The sequence below is a fragment of the Photinus pyralis genome, unplaced genomic scaffold (genome assembly GCF_008802855.1).
Source record: "Photinus pyralis isolate 1611_PpyrPB1 unplaced genomic scaffold, Ppyr1.3 Ppyr1.4_LG6, whole genome shotgun sequence".
Classification (NCBI taxonomy): Eukaryota; Metazoa; Arthropoda; class Insecta; order Coleoptera; family Lampyridae; genus Photinus; species Photinus pyralis.
Window position 1 is genome coordinate 39,189,347 of NW_022170663.1, and position 25,770 is coordinate 39,215,116.

A 25,770-nucleotide genomic window follows, 5' to 3' on the forward strand; every position below is an offset into this window, starting at 1 on the left:
AGCCGCTCTCGTTCCCGCATTCCCACATCGATTTGAGTGGACCTTTAATCTGATTCGCGAAAGAAGACCAGTCTCAAACAGGGGTTTCCGGGTTTCCAGATCTGTGTGTATACGACCGTGATTAATTGTGAACCTACCAGGCTGTAGCTCTTCTCCCGCAACTCTTAACCTATTTAATTGGCCACGTTCAGTGCTTCGATCCACATTCTACAGGGCAATAGGAACACCCGTATAGTTTCTAATTGAAGTGAAAATAATTTAACCAGTGGAAATTGCCCCGACTACTGTCATAACAATTATGGGACCAGAGATATAGATCTACGTCACTGTATGGGACGTATCCAGGCTGTACTATGGTAGCATACATTTACATTAAGAACATACTATTACTGCTTTCCATTTGAGTGCGTGAAGCTTTGGTGCAGTTCGTTCGAGCAGCTCATTTTGCAAGTTGTTCATTTTTAACACATTTGAATTGACATTCACAGTACGTAAATAACCACAAACGTGTTTCAAGCCCCAAGCAAATAGGTGGTGCATGAGGGGACAAGGGAAATCCAATTTCGGGCGCGTCAGAGCTCGAAGCTTTCTTAAAAGGAACACAGGGCATCGTGCACGGTACAGCTTAGAGCTCCTCTTTCACTCAAATGGAAAGCAGTAAGTGTGTCTATGTTTAAAAAAGTAGTACAGAGTAAAACGCATAAGTTTGTCGAAAAAGTATCGATGACACGTTTCTGGAAAAGGGTTATTTTTTGCCTTGAAAATTTGCTCTGAAGTGCTACATTGTTGATCCAAAACTCTGCAAGTCAAAAAACATGTAACGGGCGATCAAAAATGAGTTGCTGTCGAGTCGCCTTTGGAAGTTCAAGTAACAAGTTAAGTACGATTTCCCATGTAAACAAAAATTCCAAAGGTGACTCGACAGCAACTCATTTTTGATCGCATAGTATAATGCCGCGCATTTTGGAGCACGTATCATAAATTCTTTGGGACTACTACTTCTTTACTTGTAATATTTTTATGAATGGAACTTTTTTAAACTTCGGTCCTTTGCAAGGAATTCAGTCACCCCAGCTTGATCAATTTTAAATATTCTCACAAAACGACACACCTCAAAGGATTTACTCTTTGATAACAGCATATCAGTAACAAAGGAAAGACTTATTGACATAATTGCAAGGAACAAAAGATTACCAACTCGCCGACAAGAAAATAACGCAATGTGTTTGGTTTTGATAAAGTTAATTAAACACGGCTGACTTATCATTATTATTTAAATATTGTTTATCCTAGTAAGCGTAATAATTGCTATTTAGTCTTGATATTCCGAGGAAAATGTGAAAGAAAAGAACCTCCTGGATCCAAAAATAAGTTATTAGCTATTTGTTGTATCTTTAGATTGTCTTAGCGTTGTACCGGGTGACCCAATGAGACTGTTCCTCGGCTATATCTCGAGAACCGTTCGTCATATGACTTAGGGATAAAAAAAATTATTGGGTAAATCGGTTATGAAGAATCGCTGGAATAGTATATTGGAAGACAAGTGTTACAATGTGACCTATTGTAATACGACTATTTTGTCCACAAGATAGAAGTGTTACAATAAAGCATTGTAACACGTGTTTTTCATACTATTTTATGGTGGATGTGTAAACTGCTGATTTGGAATGTATTAAGTTCTTCGTGTACCAAAAATCAAGGAAAACACATAAATTTTACGTACGTAATTTGATTTCACTTTCACATCTGATAATTTGACGTTGACGTCTTGGCAAACTACCAACTTAGAGATGAAAAGTTACCAAAAACAATGTTACAATGGAACTCATTGAAACACTGTTTTTACCGAAAACAGTTGCACAAAATTCTCATTGTAACACCGAAATAGAAAACATATTTTCAAGTTCTAAAAATGACCAACAGAGGGCGTAATTGCCATCTTAAATTTTAACTTTGCATTTTCTTTAAATTTCGCATAAACTCAAAAATTTTTTTTCACATTTTTAAAGAGAACCAGTTTATCTATGATTTTCGTAAAAACAAAAACTCAGTTATTTCAAAAACCAAGATGGTGTGGGGCGTTCAATTGCTTTTGCAATAACCTTCTTAACCGTTTGAACGATAAAGCTCAAATTTGAATTAAAGAGGCTTCCATCTTATTCCCTTAGCATGAGTATCTATCCCACTACAAAATATAAAAGCATTACGAATCGGGGTGTGATTTGAAATCTCATTCCCTTGGAATAGTTTGAAAACTAATCAGTAATATTATCTTCTATTGAATCAAGTGAAGGACATCGTTAAAGTTAGGCTTGGTTAGAAAATTAAATAAACTTTCAAATGACGTAACATGCAACATCATGCGCCATCAAAGTAAATGAAATGTGAAGATAAATTTGGTACAGCTCAGTACAAATTTGACGAATCCTAAATTTGGTCATCAGTATAACCGCTGATTTAAAATGAATGATTTTTATTTAAATATCACTTGATTCAAGTCCCAAAAAAAGCGCGCCAAGTGAAATCAAAGGCTAGAACAATGCTAATTTGTTACCTACTTCGATTGCAGATGTTTTGTTGCAAGCGTAGTTCGTTCCACCACTTCAAACAGTTGTAACGTTCTATTCATATTCCATTTAAGTAATTTGGTCTTACGTACAGTTGTACCTATTCCGCGAGAAGATTTGGCATTCACAGTGGGTTCGTTGCAAATTTTTCTCGATACGCCATTACTGTTACTTGACTTATTGTCTGCAAGCAAAGGGCTCTTTGTAGCGGATATCACCATATTTCTTAGGAGTGCTTTTCTCTATTTGTGATGTCTTGTGGCTCCTCCATTCAATACGCTGTGTAATCAATGCGAAGGCAGGATCTTCACTGAAAAGGAAGAAGTACGGCGAATGCGTACGCAGAAAGAAAAGAAGGAACAGAATTAGATGTCCCACGGAAAACATCTGCACGACCTCCGTCGGCGAAGTAAAGAACTATTGTAAAAAAAACCTATAACGGCAAAAATAAAGAACTAAGCAAAATAATTCGATTACAAAACTAACTTACATCTTTAAACTAGTGGATTACAAAGAAGATAGCGTAAGAATTTAAATAAGAGCACAAATCAAATAGATACTTAAATGAAATGCGAATCAGGAATATCAATCGGTAAGAAAATAACGTTACAACCACATGCCTGAATTCTAACCTCATATTTGTGTTTACATCGTGAAACGTATCGGAAGTGTTTAATAAATTTAACATGAACATAGAAATTGATGTCAAATTTACAAATATAAACCAAAACAATGAACACTAGCACAACACCACAATTAGAAACATGCGGATCCGACTTTATCCGATGCGAAATTGTCGTTTATAGCGTTACCACGACGATTACGGCTTTTATAAACCAGCCTTTACATTTTATAACGGATGGTATCAAATTTTCCTTCCATCCTTTCGAAAGCAGCTAGACGTAGGTAAAGAATAAAACTATCTTCCGGGGCATCGTCTGTCGGTGCCCCAAATGAGAGTATGATTGGCGTCTCCGCAAATGTAAAATACCTAAAAATTTTTACTGCAAATTTTCAAGTTTTTTTGCTCAAGCGCCAAAACGCAACTTAAATTAGGTAGTACACATTCTGCGGGTTCTGCTCCTACAGTCTTGACTAAATGCATTCGCGCACCTATCCGTAAAAAAGAAGTTCGTCCAACCAACCCAATGTTGCCAAAAAGTCATTAACGTCTTTTTCGACTTCAAAAATAGAAGAATGTGCCTACCCTCTTTCCGAACTCACGATCTGCCACTGCTTTCAAGTAGGTATTTGGTCATTTGCAGTGCAGGAGTAACCGTGACTTCCTTTGTATCAGTTCAGTTTTAATAACTTGTAAGTGACATTAACAGTCGAAATGAAAAGACATTGTAATATTTTATGTTTATTTTGTTAATAATAAGATGCGCGATTTTTTTAGTCACAATTATCAATATTATTAATAATATAATCACAAATATTAATAAAATAATAAGCAAAAGGTGGTGGAGAAGCTGGGGCACAAATCTCTGCGTAACGGCAAAATGATTGAATCTTTTTCGAAAGTTCAATAGCTATTGTACTATTTTAGGTTCACCGGTCTTTATAGACACAAATGGTACAAGTTTTTACGATGACTGGACAAAGAAGACAATGAGAAGGAATGTCAAAGAAAAATGCCTGTTGTGTAAGAACATCATCGCGGCTACACATCACACACACTCTGTGGTTTTTCTAATTACCGCGGTATTTTCGAGTTTTACCAAATTTCGATTAAGAACCCGAACATTTCCAGTCTTGGCGAAACGCAAATTCGCCGCGTCAAATTTATAGAATACTTTTTCGTGGTCAGGAAATAGAAGTCGACAACCTCGCTCCCAGTCTGACAAATTGGTGGCTGTTATTAAAAATAATGTTCGTTTCTTTTTGAAGTTGAAAGTTCTGACAGCGTTATACAATGAAAAAGTCATGGACTAGCAAATCCAAATGCGTAACTAAAAATTTTTAAATTCAGAGCTGTACGTCTAAACAATCGCGCGCGCGAAGGTTGCAAATCCTACAAAGCGGAAAATTCATGCAAATCTAATTGCGACCTTACATAACGTGCGATAATTACTACAACAAATATCAAAAATATAAAACTGTACGTGCAGATGCGCAGTAGGTACACCCAACATTTATTCCTTATTTGTAAAAGAGGAGGAAGGGATGTCAAGGGCTAACTTGGTTCAGCAGTTCAGTAGGTAGTCAGCTGGGCTGGATGTTTGGTATATTCGGTTCGAGAGTGTGTCTTAATAATTTTTTTTTCGGCCCCCTGGCCCTTTTACCCGCCCTTTTTTGTAACGCGAATACGGTAAGTGTTTGAATAACTACTCCATTTTTGTAAATCGCTATTAGTGTATTTATCGGGGTTTTGAAGGTCGACGATCAGCTGATCAATTTAAAGGGCCGTTCGTCTTCCGGAAGTAGGGCTGACAAAGAAAAACATACCCGTATTGAGTATTAAATTCGCAGCAGGTGCATTTCTTTGTTGGGAAATAAACTTCTTTGTCCTTTCTTTCGAGCTATTCACAACAAGCATTTCGATCGATGATAGAATTGCGTAGGGTTGACAGAGATACCTAATATCGCTACATGAAAAAGGGATAGTTTGTGCGCAGGTTAAACTAGCCCGGTGTTCCTGCAAGCGGGGGGTTTGTCTTTTTAAAATAGAATTTCAGTCTTTCTAAGCTGATAAGTGAAAATCTGACCGTGACATTTTTGTAAACGTTGATTAATAAAACATCTCGGTGCAGATAGTTGTATAAATAGCAAAAAAAGGGGTTGTCAAGGGCAACCGCTGATGCCATCAAAGTCGTAAAGTTAGCAATTGCGAAATCGAAATGTAATCGTCTACTTTATAGCTAATAGTCGACGCTCATTTCTCATTAAAGCCAACTTTTAAGCTAAACAAAAACGACGTAATCATCAGATATGAACTTAATGAACTATTATACAATTTATGGTACCTACGCCTGTAGCATATTATGCCCTATTAAAGTTGCGCCAAAATTGTAACGCAAATGCAAACATGCAATCCCTACGATAGTAGCTAATCGCTTATTGAATGATTTTTCGTGGGGAGCTACTATGCCTTAGAAAGTGGCATCTTTCAAAATGGACGTGACGTAGACGTAGACAGATAAAAATGCCATTGTTAGATTTAATGATTCTTTTCTAATTTCCTCATAAGTTGAAAAAATTTATTTTTTCTCCAACCACCTGAATAAGACGCTATTTTGTGACAGTGTTCGGTACCTAAAATTGACGTTTTGCGGATTAATTGCTTTCACCATGGCAACTGTACAAAAAGTGGATACTTTTGGTCCTAGTACCAAAAAGAAATTGACCTTGAAAATTGGCCAATTAAAAAATTACAATCACGGAGATATGTCACATTGACATCGTTTTACATTGCAGGTTGTAAGATATTTCTATACATACAAATCAAATATTTTTGCATATTCAATGCAAATAATGATGTTACCTATACGTATGTACATGTATTGAAAATGATTTACGCTCGCTATTTTTATTTAAACCATGTGTAACGTAATTTAGATATTCCGTGAATGTAATTTTAATACGTATACAACCCGCCGTCGCGCGTAACGCCATCTACTTCAGACCCATTGCACTATTATCTGTCATTTTGAATTCAAAATTTGAAAAAGTTAATTGCAATTAATTTTAATTAAAAAACTGTATGGTAAGTATTTTATTTCAATACAAAATATAACAATATTAATTGTGTATACAATAAAATGACTGAAACTGATAGCGACATGGATTGCACTCCGCCAGAGATTATAGAAACGGCAGAACATGCTACCTCAAGATTTGCTCCCTACAAAGTCGCGAGAGGTGAGAAGTAAGAAGTAAGAACGAATAGGTTATAAGTTAACCTAAAAACTAGAGTGGCATGACACGTGAGGACAAGAAAGCAGAAGTTCTTATACTATAGTAGTGAAACTGTGACTGAATCTAAATTCGAATATAATTTGAAGTACAGGGGGTTGGAGAAAAAATTTTATGTTTTATTCGTACAAAAAATGCGTTTTCGGGACTCGGAAGGTTGCTGGACTCCGCTAACGCGTCGTCCAGCAACTATCTTCCTCGTCCCGAAAACTGACATTTTTTGTACTAATGAAACAAATAACTATTGTAGTAGATGTTAATTGGCATTTTAACAGTAATGGTAGATAAACTGAAACAAATGATTGTGCATTCTAATGACATCTGTCATGTGGCCGCGGGGCACGAAATAAAATGAAGTTCAGAATAGAATACAATATTGTTGCGATGTAAAAGACCTACGCTTGGTTTGACATCTAAAGTAAATTCAGAATTTTCAGAAGATCTTAGTAATGATTTCTATATTGGTTTTCGTGATGAGTGTAGGCGTATTTTTTCTACACTAGGAATTCTATCATGCATATTTATTTTAGACTGTGTGAGTTATGTCAAATACAAATTTGAACAATATGCATTAGTTTCGAAAGTACACAGCCATAATACATCTGTGCCAACATATGTGAAAGAGATAACCAACAGTAGAATATCGATCATGCGCACTGAGTAAATCCAAACGGGTTACCTGACGCTAATAAGCCCCCCAGGTGCGATCCACAATCTTAATTGAAAGTTCAATTCATTTCGTCGAAAGTGAGGTTATATTAGTCCAAATTTCATGTTTTTTTTCAGTTGGTAGTGGTGTTCTTAACATTCCTGAGTGCCAACTTTAATTTTTTAAGAGGTTATGTTTTTTTCACGATTTAATAAACGTTAAACAATGATATACAACTATTATACATGTGCTTTTAATTATACCATAATAGCAGAAAGTAGTTCTCTACATGAGGTATTCCTTCCCCTCTCAACTGTATAAGGCGGTGGATGCTAAGCAGGGATTCATACGGAAAAGGCGTTCCAAGTTAATCGGTGATCGCTAACAAAGAGGCGATCTATGGAAGGTGCATGAGATGTTCCTTCCCCTCTCGACTGTAGAAGGCGGTGGATGCAGGGATACATACGGAAAAGGCGTTAATCGGCGGCCGATACGAACGAATTGGTATATGAAACTTTGAAACATGTAGGAAGTGCCCGAGTTCCCCTCTCGGTGATCGATGCAGAGAATTCGATCTTTGCCAAATGCAACTTGTAACCTTCTCTACGACATTGTTCTTCCCTAAAGCTTTCAAGTTTACACTGACGCTTCGAAAAGTGGCGTTATTAAAGTGTATCCACATGTGACATGGAAGTGTCGCTTATTTGACGTTTAAGTCGAACATAACCTAAAATTGTATTGCGTATTATACCTGCTAGGCTGTTATAACACTTTTATTACATTAACTGTTAATATACACGTTAAATTAAGCATATTTCAATTTAGTAGACCAAGTAAACACAACCTCTTACGAAAATTAGCTGGCACCTTTTGTTTATAAAGAATAAAGAAAGCTGTCACTTAATTTTTCGGTTTAGCCAACTTCAGAATGACGAAATATGAGTAAAATAACACCAGATTTCCAGGAACCGATGAGAACGTTTAATTAAGATTGTAGAAAATTATTTTTTTATTGAAAACGCCTAATTAGTAATTAAGGTGCCCTCTAACCATTTTTATTAATTTCATGATCATACCTGGGGGGCTTATTAGTGTCATGTACGCACTTAACACTTTCCCTGCATTTCACTGGCCTGTGGCGTGTTCTTTTCTCATAAAGAGGTTTACGGTGATGTATGAGTAGTTCACATCTGGCGCATTTGAAATTCTTACTTGTCTTGTGTATTAATAAATGTGTTTTAAAATTGGATTTTTACTTGGAGACATAATCACACCGGTTACATTTTAAATCCTTGGCAGGTTCATGTCTTAACAAAACTAAATAGATGTGCTTTAAGACTGGATTTCTGTTTGGTGACTGAGCAACTGTAAATCCTTGGTGATCTATTAAATGTGTTTTATAATTAGATTTATCATTCGTTGCGTAGTCACACTGGACACATTTTTAATTCTTGGCAGTCTCGTGCGTTAAAATGCTATTCCGCATGCGCACTATTCTACTTACGGTGCAAAATATATCTTTCTCTGTGTTCGGGTATGTTGGCACAGATGCTCCTTATTGAAAGTAAATTAGAGGCTACAATTATGTTTGTAATTATGGTCTAAGCCTGGGTCAAACGAGCGAACAAACTAATTGAACACTGTCCAATAGCTAGAAAATAATGTCACAAACCCTCGTGGTACACAGTGTATATTTTAGCAATGGAATAATTTGGGCGAGGACTTTGACGTGCAGACACTATACACACAGCCTTGGTGACTTAATATATTATTAACCCTACACGAATTATAATCGGTGGCTTGCGTCCTGAACACAATAAAATATTAATTGGTGTTTTGATGATAACCTTTTGACCACATCCTCTCACGATAGGAATATTTTGACGGTAAGCAGTGAACTATTAATTTGAAGGTGAAAGAAAATTCATCTATCGAAAATAGTACTAATGTGTCATATCCTTTCCAGGACTAAGCATGCAATGATAATGTTAATAGGTCAATCACGTTCATTGCACTTACCTATATTCGTAGTAATGGCCTCGTGTTTTTGTAGCTCCCCGTCTGAAAATAACACCTTCGTTATTACGTTTGATTCTGTATTTAAGGGTGCATATTTAATCGTCCCTCTTTCATTAAATGGCACATTTCACAATGAATGTCGTTGATTATTGGGGCGGTGCGTAAGTAGTTAACTAGACGTGTACTGGGGTTGTATTGTTTTTCTTGGTGTGCGGTCAATAAATGCCGAGAACTTAAGGGCAGTGACCATAGACAGGGCCGCATTATCCTCGCATTGTGCAATGTATTGAAACTCATGTAGTTTTATTTATTTTTATAGTTAAAAAAAACAATTCTATAACGTTTTCGAATTCTTCCTAACCTTGGATACCATTTCGCCAACTTGCATTTATGCCATTTTGTGTAAACAAGAAGTATGAAATGCATACAGGTAGACAAAATAATGCATGCACCAATGCATAACCTTGAAAATAAGGTGAAACAGGGGTTATGCTATTTAAAAATGTTGGGGTCATCACACCCTAAAGAAACTCCCCAGTGTATGAAAGTTTTAAACCATCTCAAAATGTAGTTTTTATGATCCTTTAGACCCTTACCACAAATTTTGAGATTTGTCTTCGCTCGTTTGAAACTTATTAGACCGTTTCGGGACTTTTCGAAAACCTTATATTTTATATATCGATTGTTCAATATTTCGTGAGTGGAGCGCTGCTACAGGGCTGTTGGTCACTAATTTCAACACGTTGTTGCCAATTTCGGTAAGCATAGCTCGACAGCGGTGCTACCCCTTCTTTCTTTGCATTGATATGTCAGGGTTGGAACGTATGTACATAGGTCGGTGTCACCTTGTCCTGTAGTCGAGCGCATCAAAATGTCAAACACTCAAAACTTAAGGAAGTTAGGCTTAGACCCATGTGAATTTGGCCCCGCAACTTGACAAAAATGTGTCGACAGTTAGTGTTACTGCTACATTAGTGCTCTTTAGTGTTCGAAGCTTATCGTTAGTGCTGCTATATAATATGAGAAAAATTAAAAAATCCGGAGCGGGGCCAACTTCACACTCAGCATTTCATCTTTCCAAGAAAAACGAAAAAAACTAAAATTTTGTGAATTTGGCTCGACCAATGACTCGTTTACAAAAAAAAACTAATGCGATCGTTAGTGCTGTTTTGTGCTCAAAGATTACGATTCCAACGTTTTTCGTTTCCGAGAAAAAAAAATAATATAAAATATTGTGTGAAGTTTACCAAATTTATGACTGGTTTAAAAAAACATATCAGCAGTCACATTATAATTCTGGGTTGTAATTATACTTTATGAACAAAATTTATACGTATTGGGTGACCCAATAAGTCTGTTCCTCGGCCATATCTCGAGAACCGTTCGTCATATGACTTAGCGGTAAAAAATTATTGGGTAAATCGGTCATGAAGAATCGTTGGAAAATATTTTCAAGGTCTAAAAATGACCAACAGAGGGCGTAACTGCCATCTTAAATTTTAAAATTGCATTTTCTTTAAATTTCGCATAATAAACTAAAAATTTTTTTTAACATTTTTAAAGAGAACCAGTTTACCTATCATTTTCGTAAAAACAAAAACTCAGTTATTTCAAAAACAAAGATGGTGTGGGGCGTTCAATTGTTTTTGCAGTATCCTGCTTTAACTTCTTAACCGTTTGACCGATTTTAACAAATTTGGTATGGGTGAAAAGCGCATTCTTTGGGCAATGAGAATCAACCAAAATATAGTTAATTTAGTTGAATCCTTCTCCGCCAGGGTGCTAGTTTTGACACCATGACCCAAAATCCTAAAAAAATTAAATGGAATGATATGACTTTTTCTTTATGAAAAAATAGCCAAATAACATCCAAAGAGGCCAGTGAAAACCGTTTCTCAAAATCTCGTTCCTAACCTCAAATATTGGGAAAATGAGATTAATTAATTAATTAATAACAATGCTTAAATTGTATCTTAAATTTACTTTTTACGTATTTCCGGTGTTTGTCGATTGCGCGAAATAAAAGCACCCTACACTTTTAGGTAGGCTTTGGAAAATTAAACAAATGAAACACTTGTAATCTTTTCTAAAATGCCGATTTCTAACCAAGAAGCATTTAATATGCTGGCGATATATTTTGAGTATTTTCAAAATGCGACCATCGCACCACATCTTCTATTGGCGTTATCCGAATCGACCACGAACCATCGCCCCCAGCATATTAAATGCTTCTTGGTTAGAAATCGGCATTTTAGAAAGGATTACAAATTCAAAAAACTGCACTTTCTGAATGTAAACACAGCAGAATAATTTCCAAATTACGGCTGTTATTATTTTATAATGCATCGTGTTTCATTTGTTTAATTTTCCAAGGCCTACCTAAAAGTGCAGGGTCCTTTTCCAAACAATCTTTCGCGCCATCGACAAATACCGGAAATACGTCAAATAAGATACAATTTAGGCATTTTTATTTCATTTTCCCAATATTTGAGGTTAGGAACGAGATTTTGAAAAAGGGTTTTCACTGGCCTCTTTGGATTTTATTTGGCTACTTTTTCATAAAGAAAAAGTCATATCATTCCATTTGATTTTTTAAGGATTTTGGGCCATGGTGTCAAAACTAGCCCCCTGACGGAGAAGGATTCAACTAAATTAAATATATTTTGGTTGATTCTCATTGCCCAAGGAATGCTCTTTTCAACCATACCAAATTTGTTAAAATCGGTGGAACGGTTAAGAAGTTAAAGCAGGTTATTGCAAAAACAATTGAACGCCCCACGCCATCTTTGTTTTTGAAATAACTGAGTTTTTGTTTTTACCAAAATGATAAACTGGTTCTCTTTGAAAATGTCAAAAAAATTTTTTAGTTTATTATGCGAAATTTAAAGTTACGCCCTCTGTTGGTCATTTTTAGAACTTGAAAATATTTTCCAGCGATTCTTCATAACCGATTTACCCAATAATTTTTACCCCTAAGTCATACGACGAACGGTTCCCGAAATATGTCCGAGGAACAGTCATTAGGTCACCCGGTACCCTGCCCGGTACACAGTAACCCATGGCAGATAATTATTGCTGTATTCATGTTACGTCATGATAAATTTAATTGTAAAACTAGATCTTTCTCAAAATAAACCGTACAAAATATTAGAAAACATTGAAAGACTTTATCTATCGATCTTGATTGAAGAGATATTCGGAATCGTAATCTTTGAGCACAAAACAGCACTAACGATCATATTTTTTTTCTTAAAAACCAGTCATGGGTGGGGCCAACTTCACACAATACTTTAGTTTTTTTCGTTTTTCTTGGAAAGATAAAATGCTGGAATTGCAATTTTAAGCAGAAAACAGCACTAACCTAGCACTAACAATCACATGTGGTTTCATCTAATTAAAAATGTATGGGCGGGGCTAACTTCACACTTGACTTTTTTAGGAACAGCGAAAAAGTTTGAGATACTGGGTGTCTGGCATTTAATAGCACTAACATACCACTACCGCCGTGTGCGTTCGATATTTCGATAAATAAAAGTTTTTTAGTGTGAAGTTGCCCCCCCCCCCCCCCCGTTTTTTCCGCTTCCGTTAGAGGAATATGCCATAACAATTTAAGAAAATCGTTTCTCCAATGAAGTTATTAGATTCTGCGTAATGCGATTTTTGACCTATATGTACGTTTTATTTGCGTTTATTAGAAAGACGTAAACGTTTCAAAAAATTGCTCTACACATGCAGAAATTGGTTTCTGCAGATGTTAGCAAAGGGCCTGAACTCGATAGCCATTGCCGTTCGCGAGAACGTGTAATTAGACCAGCTTGTAAATATACTTCGAAACTCCTCTCTTCTAAGAACACGTGCGTGAATTAAATTTCGTCTGATAAAAACTAAATACATAAATCTAAATAATCAATTTACAAAAGCGATAAGATTTAAACAAGAAAATAATAGGCAATTACAAGCAATTCTAAAAGGAAAAATAGATACTGAGATAACACATTCAAGTAAAGTAACCCAACCTTGTGCTATTATTTACACTTAATAAATTGAACTATTATCACATACAGGGTGGTAAGAACAGGATTAGTTATGGGTGTTTGGACTCAATCCTAGACACGCCATCGCTTGACCCGGATGCCAAGTAAGATTGAATGTTATTTCCACCCCTCTCACCCCCTCCCCCTCCCCCATTCACGAGTGCAAATTATGCTAATATTTTATGATCATTTTACCGCCTTTTTGTTTGTTTGTTTGTTTGTTTTTTGTACATTCTTCGCCCGTTGGACCCTAGCATGCTCCTTTACATAAACAGCCTTAATTGGTAAATACATTGATTTCCGTGAAATGTGGTGGCAGATGACTACCGTAATATTTTAAATATCAATGTTGTATCAATGAAGATCCAAGAGGTAATCTCAGTTATGTGACGATTTGTGTTGTTAATACATTTGTAATGTGGACACCCTGTATAGTAAATATGACATTGACACTATTTTCTGAAAGTTGTTTTGTTTGCATTCATAAATTTACTGTTCCGAATCCATCCTAATTTGCCAAGTGCAATTAGTGCACAATAAAGCGGCCTTGATACAGAATCTACCTGGTAACGGAGAAAATTTAGCGTTTAATGACCCGTTATCTTATCGTGTGTCAAATTCATTTTTTGCTGTCGTATTATTACACTCATCAAACGTTATTACGCCTAATAACCTTTATTAAACTTTCCGCAGTTCGCGCAATGCCTAGCAATCTTTAATTTCATTGGAAGTCGACCGAGCGTGTATGTGGGTTACGAGTGAATATATAAACAAACAAATAAATTTGAACACATTAAAAAAGTCCAAACACGGAGAGAAACCATTAATAAATTTCAATAATTCTATTCGAAAGATGTTCACGTTGGCGATCGTCTGTAGTCCACGCAAAAGGTGCGTGTCACTAACGCTTTTTATAGTAGTACCATTCGTGCGATGCGTGATTTATCGCGAACAAAGAGACTTTAATTAGGACAAAATAATTAAAATTTCGCGTCGCGCGCCCAAAACCACTAACGCCCTCTACGTCCACGAGCGATCGTTTCGCATCGGACCAGCCGTCTGCGGGCCTTAAATCATCTCAGGGTTTTCCTAAATTTAGTGCGAAACCTCAAGGTGATCGAGTGTATGTCTTTAATTAAGCTGTCACAGTCCCTTTTTATTCAACAATTCGGAGAAATTTGCCGATGATTGACGTCAAAATTCCATTGGCTGAGGCTCAGTTCTCATCCTCGCTGACAAGTGAAATGAATAAAACGATTTGCGTATACACGAGCGCATTTGGTAGGTAATTTTGGCACAGTTGTTGCATTTTTTGAAATCTCAACCAGCAAGTCTGATTTTAGGTTGGACCATTGCTCATTTTCAGCATTACAAATCGCGTATATCAACAACACATATTAAATCCGCTCTTTTTTGGCATACAAAGATGTACATGATTACATTAATTTTTGGGTCAAAATCAGCGTCGGATTAAGGGGCGAGGTAGGGGGGTTGCACCCCCGTGATCCCAGCTTTCCAATCCACACACCTCAAGTTACGAGTAGGTACCTATTTTTAAGATTGCAAATGTATTTATGTATTATGAAAGGTACAAATTAAAAATGTGCAAAATCCGTAGCATTATTTAACTATTTATTGACCATTTCCAACTCGTGACAAAAACCATGCAACAAGCGATCGATTAATTTATTATTAATCAAAAGAAATGTTAATTACCTTAAGTGTTAATGTAAAATTCCGTTGTACCTGCGATTTTCAACGAGCAGACGCACTTCTTGAAGACCTGCAAGCTCGAGACCACTGCTTTAGGTTTGATTCCTCTCGAACCGGGTGCATTACAAATACCAACTCCGGCAATAGATCGACCAGGAGCAATATGGTCAAATTGAATCACCGCCTTGGCGCCTTTAGAACAAACTACTTTGTTGGGGTCTGTAGATGCTTGTGCTGAGAGGACATTATTTCGTTTTAGGCTTAATTAAAGCAAAGTAAAAACGGGAACTTATAGTTAGGTAGTGAAATTAATATTGTTACATTAGATTTGGCACTTCCGCAACAGTATCCTTATCCAAGGGCACCTCCCCATTCAATTTTAATTAGAGTTACACACTTACTTTAAACGACATATTACATCAATCTCTCCAATTTTCTTCTGTAAAACTTTACAGTTAAACAAGACTGACTGTCTTTTCGATAATACGCTCAAATAACGGCAAATCTGACAAACACGCAAAAAATAATAAACGGCTACGTTTCAAACGTCCTACAAACCAAACACGCAAATTTCCGTTTCCAATTTCTTAACAAATTAATGCGGCATTGAACGTTAAGTTGCACCTGTGTTTACTTATTTTAAAACTAATTAGCTTACGCCGCGATAACAAAACTTTTTATCTACAACCGGAGATCAACTATTACAAATCCTACGTAATTATTTCCAGATGTTTAAATCTAGTCTTTTAATAACACTTAATAAAATTGAAAAAATAAATAAAATACAATTCACCTGTCATATAGGGTGATCCATCGCGTTATAGGTGCTGAAGCCTATTATATGGGGAAAACGGAGATAGAAATCGCAAAAACTAAAAAGAAGTGTGCCTTTAAGATAAATCCTTATAAAGCATTTTCCCGTATCTTTGCAAAACGTTGCTCTTGTAAGCAGCTTTGAAAAGAATTGCTTTAAATATGCAAATATCGTGGTACAGAGACAAAAAAATTAAAATATGTACAGGGTGGCCAACTAAGAAAGCGAGGTACTGTACGTGAGAACCTATCCATCGTAGAGGCTTGCGGTAAAAACAGTTATTACTAAAACGGCCACGAGAAAAACCTGAAAATATTTTTAAGTTTCTGAAATGGCCGCTAGGGGGCGTCACTGCAATCTGGAATCTAAAAAAATGATGTTTCTGTGAATTCCGCTATATTAACAAAAAAATGCCCGGTCTTTGAAGTCGACGATAATGTGAACCTTTTTTGTTTGACAATTATTGCTGTATCTCTAAAAATGAAGTGGTTTCCGTAAAGAACACGCTGTATCTTCCAAACGGCTAAGCCGATTTAAACAAACTCGGGTTAGTTCAAAAGAGCTATTCTTCAGCTACAAATATTATATTTGAAGTTTTGTTAGTTTCACATATCACCGCTTGAGGGCTTTTTTAGACATTCCAACAGAAATGATTTGATTAATTTTCTCAAAAAAATTAAATGCATTGGTTCGATTTTTTGAAAAAGTAGCCTAAACAAGCTCGCGAAAACTGCATGTCGATATCTCGAGATATTTATTGGTCAGCATTTCGAGCATTTACGGCGGCATTAAAAGTTTCCTTTTTTAAATCAATCCACTTTAGGGCCATAAATTATATGATAAAAATAATTCCGAAAAAATTAGCTTAAAAAAATAAAAATTTGAGGGTATACAATTTTTTTTTGGCCTGAATTTTAGGTTAGGAACAAGATATCGAGATGCGGTTTTTAAGAAAATTAACCATTTCTGTCGGAATGTCGTAAAAAGCCCTCAAGCGGCGATTATGTGAAACTAACAAATCTTCAAATATTATATTTGTAGCCGAAGAATAACTCTTTTCAATTAAACCGAGTTTGTTAAAATTCGCTCACCCCCCACTTCATGTTTAGAGATACAGCAATAATTGTCAAACAAAAAAGGATCACATTATCGTCGACTTCAAAGACCGGGAATTTTTTTAGTTAGGTTAATATAGCGGAATTCACAGAAACATCACTTTTTTAGATTCCAATAAAGTCACTAGATATAGAAAGTACCGCAATCATCCGCCATTTTTGGGCAAATTTGCTGCCAACTTAAAAAAATTGACAAATAAAATCTGAATAGCTGTCATTTTTTATAACCTAACTTCATAGTACTGTCATGTTTTATAAAAATATATACAGATATCTCTAAAAAGGTGGAACAATCCCTAACATTAAAGTTACTAGGATCTGGTAACTTCTGCCATTTTTGGGCAAAAATCATGCGTTCTCTCTCTAACACACGAGCCCAATAGATTGCGATACTTTCTATATTTAGTGACTTTAGATTCCAGAGTGCAGTTACGCCCCCTAGCGGCCATTTCAGAAACTTAAAAATATATTCCAGGTTTTTCTCGTGACCGTTTTAGTAATAACACACACAGTCCCTCGCATTCTTAGTTGGCCACCCTGTACACGTAAAAAAATGCCGCCACTTGCTGGCGATTACTCTTGGAGGAAAACCATGTTGACCAATGCCTTGAGTAAAAAACAAATTTTAAGCGCTAAATTCAACCTGTCCCCAAATACCCGATAATACTTTTTCAAAACCGAATCTTTAAGAGTTCTTTACCATTTTTTCAAAACCGAATCTTTAAGAGTTCTTTACCATTTCCATCCAAATGGTTGAAAAGGATGGTCTGTACAACATTCTAGGCCTCGTAAAATGAATGGCTCCTTTGATTTGAAGTTGAAATAGGGTCACACGGCCATCGTAAAAAATTACATGATCCGACGTCAAACTCTCAATGCCATGTAGATATTACTAGAAATACCAGAACAGAGCGCAATCGACTACTTCAGACGTGCGGAGAATTAACTCATAAAGGTCGCTTGTTCGTAGTTCTACTTTATTCAAGGTTACACGATTTTGGTTCATTGTGGATTAAAAACTTCCACTAATGTTCGTATTTAACGTAATCATTTTTCAGTCGTAAATTACTTTGTCACTAAAAACCTTAAGTTTTAAGTACTCGCTACTGTAAGCGCTCAAAATTTCTTCGCAAATAATGCACACTCTCGATTATTAGAGTTGTCATACCAATATATCAAAAAACACTGCAGCAAAACGCCTTAATTGCGCCAACGGCTCGAAGAGTTTGAATAACGCGAAATAAAACCCACCCTACGATACACTACCGGTGGTAATTTAACTTCACACGCAGCTCAACTTGAATTTTGCCCTAATAAAGAAATCCTACACTAATTTACACGTGACCCTGGTCGCTTTACGCTAATTGACGGTTCTTCGTTGGTTCTAGAGCTCTCGCGATTCGACACGAATTCTCTCACGGTCCTATGCCAATTGTCTCCTGAAATCAAATTACTTAGCGGCTTAGCGCCAATAAATCGACTCAACGTGGAGTCATTTCAGGAGGGTCTTGCAAAACTCGCACTACGTAGCAGCCTCGATAACGACCACTGCAAATTAAACAATGTCTTACCTGTAATCCAAACTAATCATGCCACTTCCCACGACTCACCGGCGCCGTAAGCTTTCAAACGCACTTAAATAGTCAGAACCGCGTATTTTAGGATCCCATACCACATCGAAAAAAATTAATCAAATCTGATAACATCCGTTACAATGGACAGTAATGAAGGACGAAAAAATAGAAGCCTTGGAAATAGTGTGGGGAAGGATTTTGAAGATCGATTGGAAAAACAGAGAGGAGATCAATCATCGGCACCATTAACAAAAGAAATAGAAATTGATTTGGTCACGTGTTGAGACACAATTGTTTGTTAAGATGGGAGGAACTGTGGCTGGAAGAAGGAGCAGAAGAAGGAGAAAGGTGAAGATGATGAACGACCTGAAGGAAGGGAGAAAAGTTTACGTAATAATGAAGTGGAAGATACAAGATGATGATGAGAACTTCTATGAAAAGAAATTGATAAGAGACATTACTGGTGTCTCTCGTTGACTACCCGACCCGCAGAAGGTATTTCAGAAGCCTAAATGTTGTAACATTGCCTTGTTTGTATATTTTTGAAATTTGTGTACACTTACAATGGAGAAGTATAGAACAGGAACTCAAAGCACAATGAGAACTTCTAAAAATCTTTACATTCCATTTTCAAAGTGTGATATTTTTTTATAATTTGAAAAACCTGACTAATCCTATAAAAAAAATTCAAAAAGGATTAAATTATTATTATGGTCGGTGTTTCTTGTGAGAACTCAGGCTAGCCTGGTTAACTAATCGCACGGATTAAAATCAAGTAACGATTAGCGTTCGTCTGTACGGCGTTCGTATAGATAATAATATTATTATTATTACTACAGTTACTGCTCCATGTACAGGGTGAGTCAACGATTACGCGGAGTTACTTAATTTCTTGAAGATAAGATTTCTCGATAGAGTGCTTTTGTATTATGATATGGTTGAATATTCTCTACATTTTAAAAATATTTGGAATTATACAGGGTACGCACACAAAAAAGGGTGCCAAAATGGACCATTTTTTAAAATAGAACTTCCTGTATTTGAATGCATTTTTGAATTCTACGCGTAATTGTACGTCTTTTTTATTATATGGTTAATATCCGAAAAACTAGTAGTTTTAAAGATAATTCGATTTGTAAGAAAAATTGGGCATTTCCAATTGTTAGTATATTGTCAAAATTATTACTTAAATTTTGATTCCAGGTTTTATATTTTTTATCCTGGGTTAAGTAAAAGTCAAATAAATACATCTACTATGAAACATTAAAAAAATAGCTTACAGGGTGTTTTGTTTTGTAGATCCAAAGTTACAAAAGTTCATATTAAAAAAATCTCACTTTTTTTTAATGGAACAACCTGTATATTTTTCTGTCATCTTTTAGCTCTTCCAAAAACCTTCCAACTTTTGGTAATAATGTCCTATACCTATCTCTGATATTTTTCTGGTTTTTATATTCTAATCTTAAATAAGTTATATCTATGTAATTTACATAATAACGAGGTGGCCATGCAAAAAAAAGGCAATTTTTATCTGCCTCGTCCAAAGCTAAAATCATATTTATTAAATCATTTTTCGAATAATTCATTTAAGTCTAAAAACTGGAGAATAAATTTGATAGTAAAAACATAAACAAATATCGTGGTTTTCCTAGTTTTTATATTTTAATCTGAAATAAGTTCTAATTTACATAACGAGGTGAATATGAAAAAAAATGAAACTAATATCACTCACTGGATGACATTAGGAGTTTAAATTTGCTTTGTAGTCAAATCTTTTTACTTATTCTCCAGTTTTTGTACTTAAAATAAATTGTTTGAAAACTAAATTAATCGATATAATTTTCGTTTTGGACGAGATAGATAAAAATTGCATTTTTTTGCATGGCCACCTCGCTATTAAGTAAATTACATATAACTTATTTCAGATTAGAATATAAAAACCAGGAAAACCAAGATATTTAGAAAAATATACAGGGTGTTTCATTTAAAAAAAGTGAGATTTTTTAATGTGAAGTTTTGCAACTTTGGCTCTACCAAAAAAACACCCTGTAAGCTATTTGTTTAATGTTTAATAGTAGATGTTTGACTTTTACTTAACCCAGGATAAAAGATATAAAACCAGGAATCAAAATTTACTTTGTGGGCAACCCTGTATAATTCCACATACTTTTTAAATGTGGAGAATATTCAACTATATCATAATACAAAAGCACTATCGAAAAATCTTGTCTTCAATGGATTAAGTTACTCCGCGCAATCGTTGACTCACCCTGTACTTACGATTCATAGTTGTAGTTGACCCACTAGACAAATCCTGGTTGAGCTGCAAATATATCCAATGGCGGCTGGTAGAAATTCTAGCCAATGGTGGCCGAAAAACATGAGTACATATGTGACGCTATGTTGCTAGGAGATTAATGCGCACTGGTGTTTGAGCCCTGTAGAGCTGTACTTTCAAAACCAATTCCATATACAAACATAGCTTTTTATTGTATTAACTACTTTAACCTCATTCCTAACCATTTACTTAAGGCGAAGTTTTATTACTTTGGCGCCTATTGTAGGCTCTCTGTCTTCTTACCATAAAATAGGTACAAGATTTCTGAAAGTTCCTTTCTGGATACCTACATTTCGGCCATGGGTTTGTTCCATTTCGATTTGAGCACCAATCATCATTTCAACAGGATGGAGTAACTAGGCATACATCCCATTTTCCTAAACTAAAAAGGTATAATTTTTGCACCAATCTCGCTCACCTGATCTAACGTGGGTACAATTTTCTATAGCAATAGATGCTCTGACTAAAAGCGCCAGCAAATACCGGGAGCTTAATTTTTGGGATTTCCATTTTGGCATAAAGAATCGCTAAAATACGTATTACAAAACCTGTTTAATGGAACGGCGACGAAAACAAATTGTAATATCTTTTCGGAAATGCCTTCAAAATAAAACGTATTTTTATTTACCTAATTTGTTGATAAACACTTGACGATAAGATATTATTGTAAATAAACAACGCGACATTGCTGTCTATACGTAAATTCATCGACACACCTCCTCACTGCGTTAATACAACTTTTGGACATGCGATTTCGGAACATTTCGCATACAACTGGAGTAATTCTGCTGCATCAGGGAATTTTACATACACCCCCGGTCGTAAGTGCGTTCGATATTATCGAATCAGGTGATATCAAATCAAGATCAGGTATAACGCGATTACGTTTTATTTACAATGTTGGTTCTCAAAAAACAACGAGCATCATCGGATGAAAGTTCACCTAACATTTCCGCACTTAATAAAAAAGTACGAGTTTTATTCGAGAAGTAGCGTCTCGCTATATCTAATCTATGAATGAAAAATTCCATTATGATTAATCTAGAGCTAGACTGCGCGACGCTGTATCCAGTCATACAGTAGGTACCTATACGTTTATTTGTCGCGAACAAAGGAATTAAAATTTGCGCAATTTGAGTTGTTGTTGCTTAGTGGAAGTCTCACCAGCGTCAGTCATAAAACACGCTTAAAGTAGAATAGACGCAATTTATGTAAACGATTAACGTGCCGTAAATTAATCATAAATCGAGTTAGAAGAAAACACGCAGCTTATAATTAATTTTGGGTAAGTTTTTAATTGTAAATTAATTAAGACGACGAAATAGTTTGCGGGATGGCGCTCGCACATGTCCTCCCATTTACAGTTAATTCAAAAATTTGGACCGATGCTTTTAAGTCATGCACTTAATTAAAGATAAAAAGGTGATTTACCTCTTTTTTTAATTAAATTTATAATTAGGCATTCTGAATATATGTAGGATGTTATCGTGGTAGGAAACATTTTTTTAATTTCTGTTCTAAATTTGATTTTCACGCAGAGTATAATTCGTACCAGCCTGAAGTTACATTCGCTTTTTTTTTAAGGACATTCGCTTTTGGGGTAGTACCAACCTAAACGGGAAAACAAAAAATAACTAGGACCGGGCTGAAGTTACATTCGTTTTTTTTTTTTTTATCAATGGCCATCGAAAGTGATGGCACCGGGACCAATTCTCATCCCCTTTTCGGAAAATAGCCCTAAACCCCCGACAAATCCGTCCCCGAAGTTGACAAATTCCGCAAGTGAGTTAGTGAGTGAGTTTTGCACGCGGAGGATAAGGACGCCGTGGAGGCCCAAGGGCCCACCTAAAACCCCCTACCTGTAGTTTTTCGAAAAGTGCCCCACAGTTCGAGAAATTCCCTTTTGTTTGGTCAATGGCGCGGTATACGAATAATGCAAGTTGCAATTCAAAATTGATTTATTAAAATTGAGTGAGTTTTGCACGCGGAGGATAAGTACACCGTGGAGGCCCAAGGGCCCACCTAAAACCCCCTATCTGTAGTTTTTCGAAAAGTGCCCCACAGTTCGAGAAATTCCCTTTTGTTTGGTCAATGGCGCGGTATACGAATAATGCAAGTTGCAATTCAAAATTGATTTATTAAAATTGAGTGAGTTTTGCACGCGGAGGATAAGTACACCGTGGAGGCCCAAGGGCCCACCTAAAACCCCCTATCTGTAGTTTTTCGAAAAGTGCCCCACAGTTCGAGAAATTCCCTTTTGTTTGGTCAATGGCGCGGTATACTGCAAGTTGCAATTCAAAATTGATTTATTAAAATTGAGTGAGTTTTGCACGCGGAGGATAAGTACACCGTGGAGGCCCAAGGGCCCACCTAAAAACCCCTACCTGTAGTTTTTCGAAAAGTGCCCCACAGTTCGAGAAATTCCCTTTTGTTTGGTCAATGGCGCGGTATACGAATAATGCAAGTTGCAATTCAAAATTGATTTACTAAAATTGAGTGAGTTTTGCACGCGGAGGATAAGTACACCGTGGAGGCCCAAGGGCCCACCTAAAACCCCCTACCTGTAGTTTTTCGAAAAGTGCCCCACAGTTCGAGAAATTCCCTTTTGTTTGGTCAATGGCGCGGTATACGAATAATGCAAGTTGCAATTCAAAATTGATTTATTAAAATTGAGTGAGTTTTGCACGCGGAGGATAAGTACACCGTGGAGGCCCAAGGGCCCACCTAAAACCCCCTACCTGTAGTTTTTCGAAAAGTGCCCCACAGTTCGAGAAATTCCCTTTTGTTTGGTCAATGGCGCGGTATACGAATAATGCAAGTTGCAATTCAAAATTGATTTATTAAAATTGAGCGAGTTTTGCACGCGGAGGATAAGGACGCCGTGGAGGCCCAAGGGCCCACCTAAAACCCTCTACCTATCGTTTCATACGATCAGCGGTTCTTATTATCTTAGAAATTTAGATTTGTGGCCCTGTAAAGGGCCGTTTTTTATCAGCAGAACGCCGGCCGGCTAAGCCTTTATGGCACGTCTTATCTCGCGTTCCATGGCGCGCAACCCTAATACGTTGGGATGGATTCCGTCCGTGTCAAACCAATGGATGCCTGGCCGATGGAAAATTCGGTTTAGGTCAGCAAGAACTAGACCCTGTTTTTCAGCTAGAGCTGTAACAGCTTTGTTGATGGCGGCAACGTTGTGGTCACTTCTGGTTGTGCGTCTATTGGGTGGAATTGTGCACAAGACGATTCTTACGGACGGTTTCATCCGCTTGAAGTCCCGGATCAGCCACTTCAGCGTTCTTCTAAATTTCGGTTCGTGGAACTCCTTCCTCGCTGCGTCATTGGTCCCTATCATAATGACAGCGGTGTTCACGTCGCTGGGGATACTCCACACGCTTCCTTTTGCAGCTGAAGAACTCAAACGGCGCCTTAATTGATCAATTGTCTGCCCACCTACACACAATTCCGCACACCACTTTCCTTCTTCATTTTTGAAAGAGTTGATCTCACTCACTTTGCAGAGCATCCTTCGCAATATGCTGTCCCCCAGGTGAAACGTCATGATCAACTATCTCTCATCAACTGTTTCCAACGACTGGTTGTAGGTCCAAAATAAATTAATTTGAGATATGATATAATGACAGGGTCATTAGGTAACTGTCAATTATTATTTCAAGTACCGTACCTACTTAATTACTGATATGGAAATTACACATTCCAATTGTTTATGCAGTTTTGCATTTGAGCTTAATTGGTGTATATTCATTAAAGGTATCATTAGCGGAAACAATACTAATGTTCTCATTACTTTCCTATTTATCTGCATAATATCTACATATTCGAAAATAAAGGTAGATTTATTTATAATAGGTAGGTACTTGAAATAATAATTGACACCATTACCTAATGACCCTGACCCTGTCATTATATCTCAAATTAATTTATTTTGGACCTACAACCAGTCGTTGGAAACAGTTGATGAGAGATAGTTGATCATGACGTTTCACCTGGGGGACAGCATATTGCGAAGGATGCTCTGCAAAGTGAGTGAGATCAACTCTTTCAAAAATGAAGAAGGAAAGTGGTGTGCGGAATTGTGTGTAGGTGGGCAGACAATTGATCAATTAAGGCGCCGTTTGAGTTCTTCAGCTGCAAAAGGAAGCGTGTGGAGTATCCCCAGCGACGTGAACACCGCTGTCATTATGATAGGGACCAATGACGCAGCGAGGAAGGAGTTCCACGAACCGAAATTTAGAAGAACGCTGAAGTGGCTGATCCGGGACTTCAAGCGGATGAAACCGTCCGTAAGAATCGTCTTGTGCACAATTCCACCCAATAGACGCACAACCAGAAGTGACCACAACGTTGCCGCCATCAACAAAGCTGTTACAGCTCTAGCTGAAAAACAGGGTCTAGTTCTTGCTGACCTAAACCGAATTTTCCATCGGCCAGGCATCCATTGGTTTGACACGGACGGAATCCATCCCAACGTATTAGGGTTGCGCGCCATGGAACGCGAGATAAGACGTGCCATAAAGGCTTAGCCGGCCGGCGTTCTGCTGATAAAAAACGGCCCTTTTCAGGGCCACAAATCTAAATTTCTAAGATAATAAGAACCGCTGATCGTATGAAACGATAGGTAGAGGGTTTTAGGTGGGCCCTTGGGCCTCCACGGTGTACTTATCCTCCGCGTGCAAAACTCACTCAATTTTAATAAATCAATTTTGAATTGCAACTTGCATTATTCGTATACCGCGCCATTGACCAAACAAAAGGGAATTTCTCGAACTGTGGGGCACTTTTCGAAAAACTACAGGTAGGGGGTTTTAGGTGGGCCCTTGGGCCTCCACGGCGTCCTTATCCTCCGCGTGCAAAACTCACTCAATTTTAATAAATCAATTTTGAATTGCAACTTGCATTATTCGTATACCGCGCCATTGACCAAACAAAAGGGAATTTCTCGAACTGTGGGGCACTTTTCGAAAAACTACAGGTAGGGGGGTTTAGGTGGGCCCTTGGGCCTCCACGGCGTCCT

General features: G+C 36.9%; 1 protein-coding gene and 1 long non-coding RNA gene across 4 annotated transcripts in view; one reads left to right on the top strand and one right to left on the bottom strand.

The window, feature by feature from the left end:
* The window catches only part of LOC116173145 (uncharacterized aarF domain-containing protein kinase 5), a 34,181-nt gene extending 12,483 nt beyond the window's left edge, over positions 1–21,698 (bottom strand). Inside the window, exons 1-2 of one of the 3 annotated variants that reach the window (XM_031490436.1) lie at positions 21,367–21,698; positions 9,151–9,192 (exon numbers count right to left, since the gene is read on the bottom strand). The gene's annotated coding sequence lies outside the window, so the exon portion shown is untranslated. Of the gene's footprint in view, positions 1–9,150; positions 9,193–14,900; positions 15,933–18,397; positions 19,471–21,366 lie in introns of those variants that run through there. The other 2 variants (XM_031490438.1, XM_031490437.1) reach the window with 2 other exon arrangements.
* LOC116173148 lies at positions 12,761–14,797 on the top strand. The gene is made up of 2 exons (XR_004145881.1): positions 12,761–14,465; positions 14,528–14,797. It is a non-coding gene; the product is annotated as an uncharacterized LOC116173148 (long non-coding RNA).
* Positions 21,699–25,770: the final 4,072 nt, after the last annotated feature.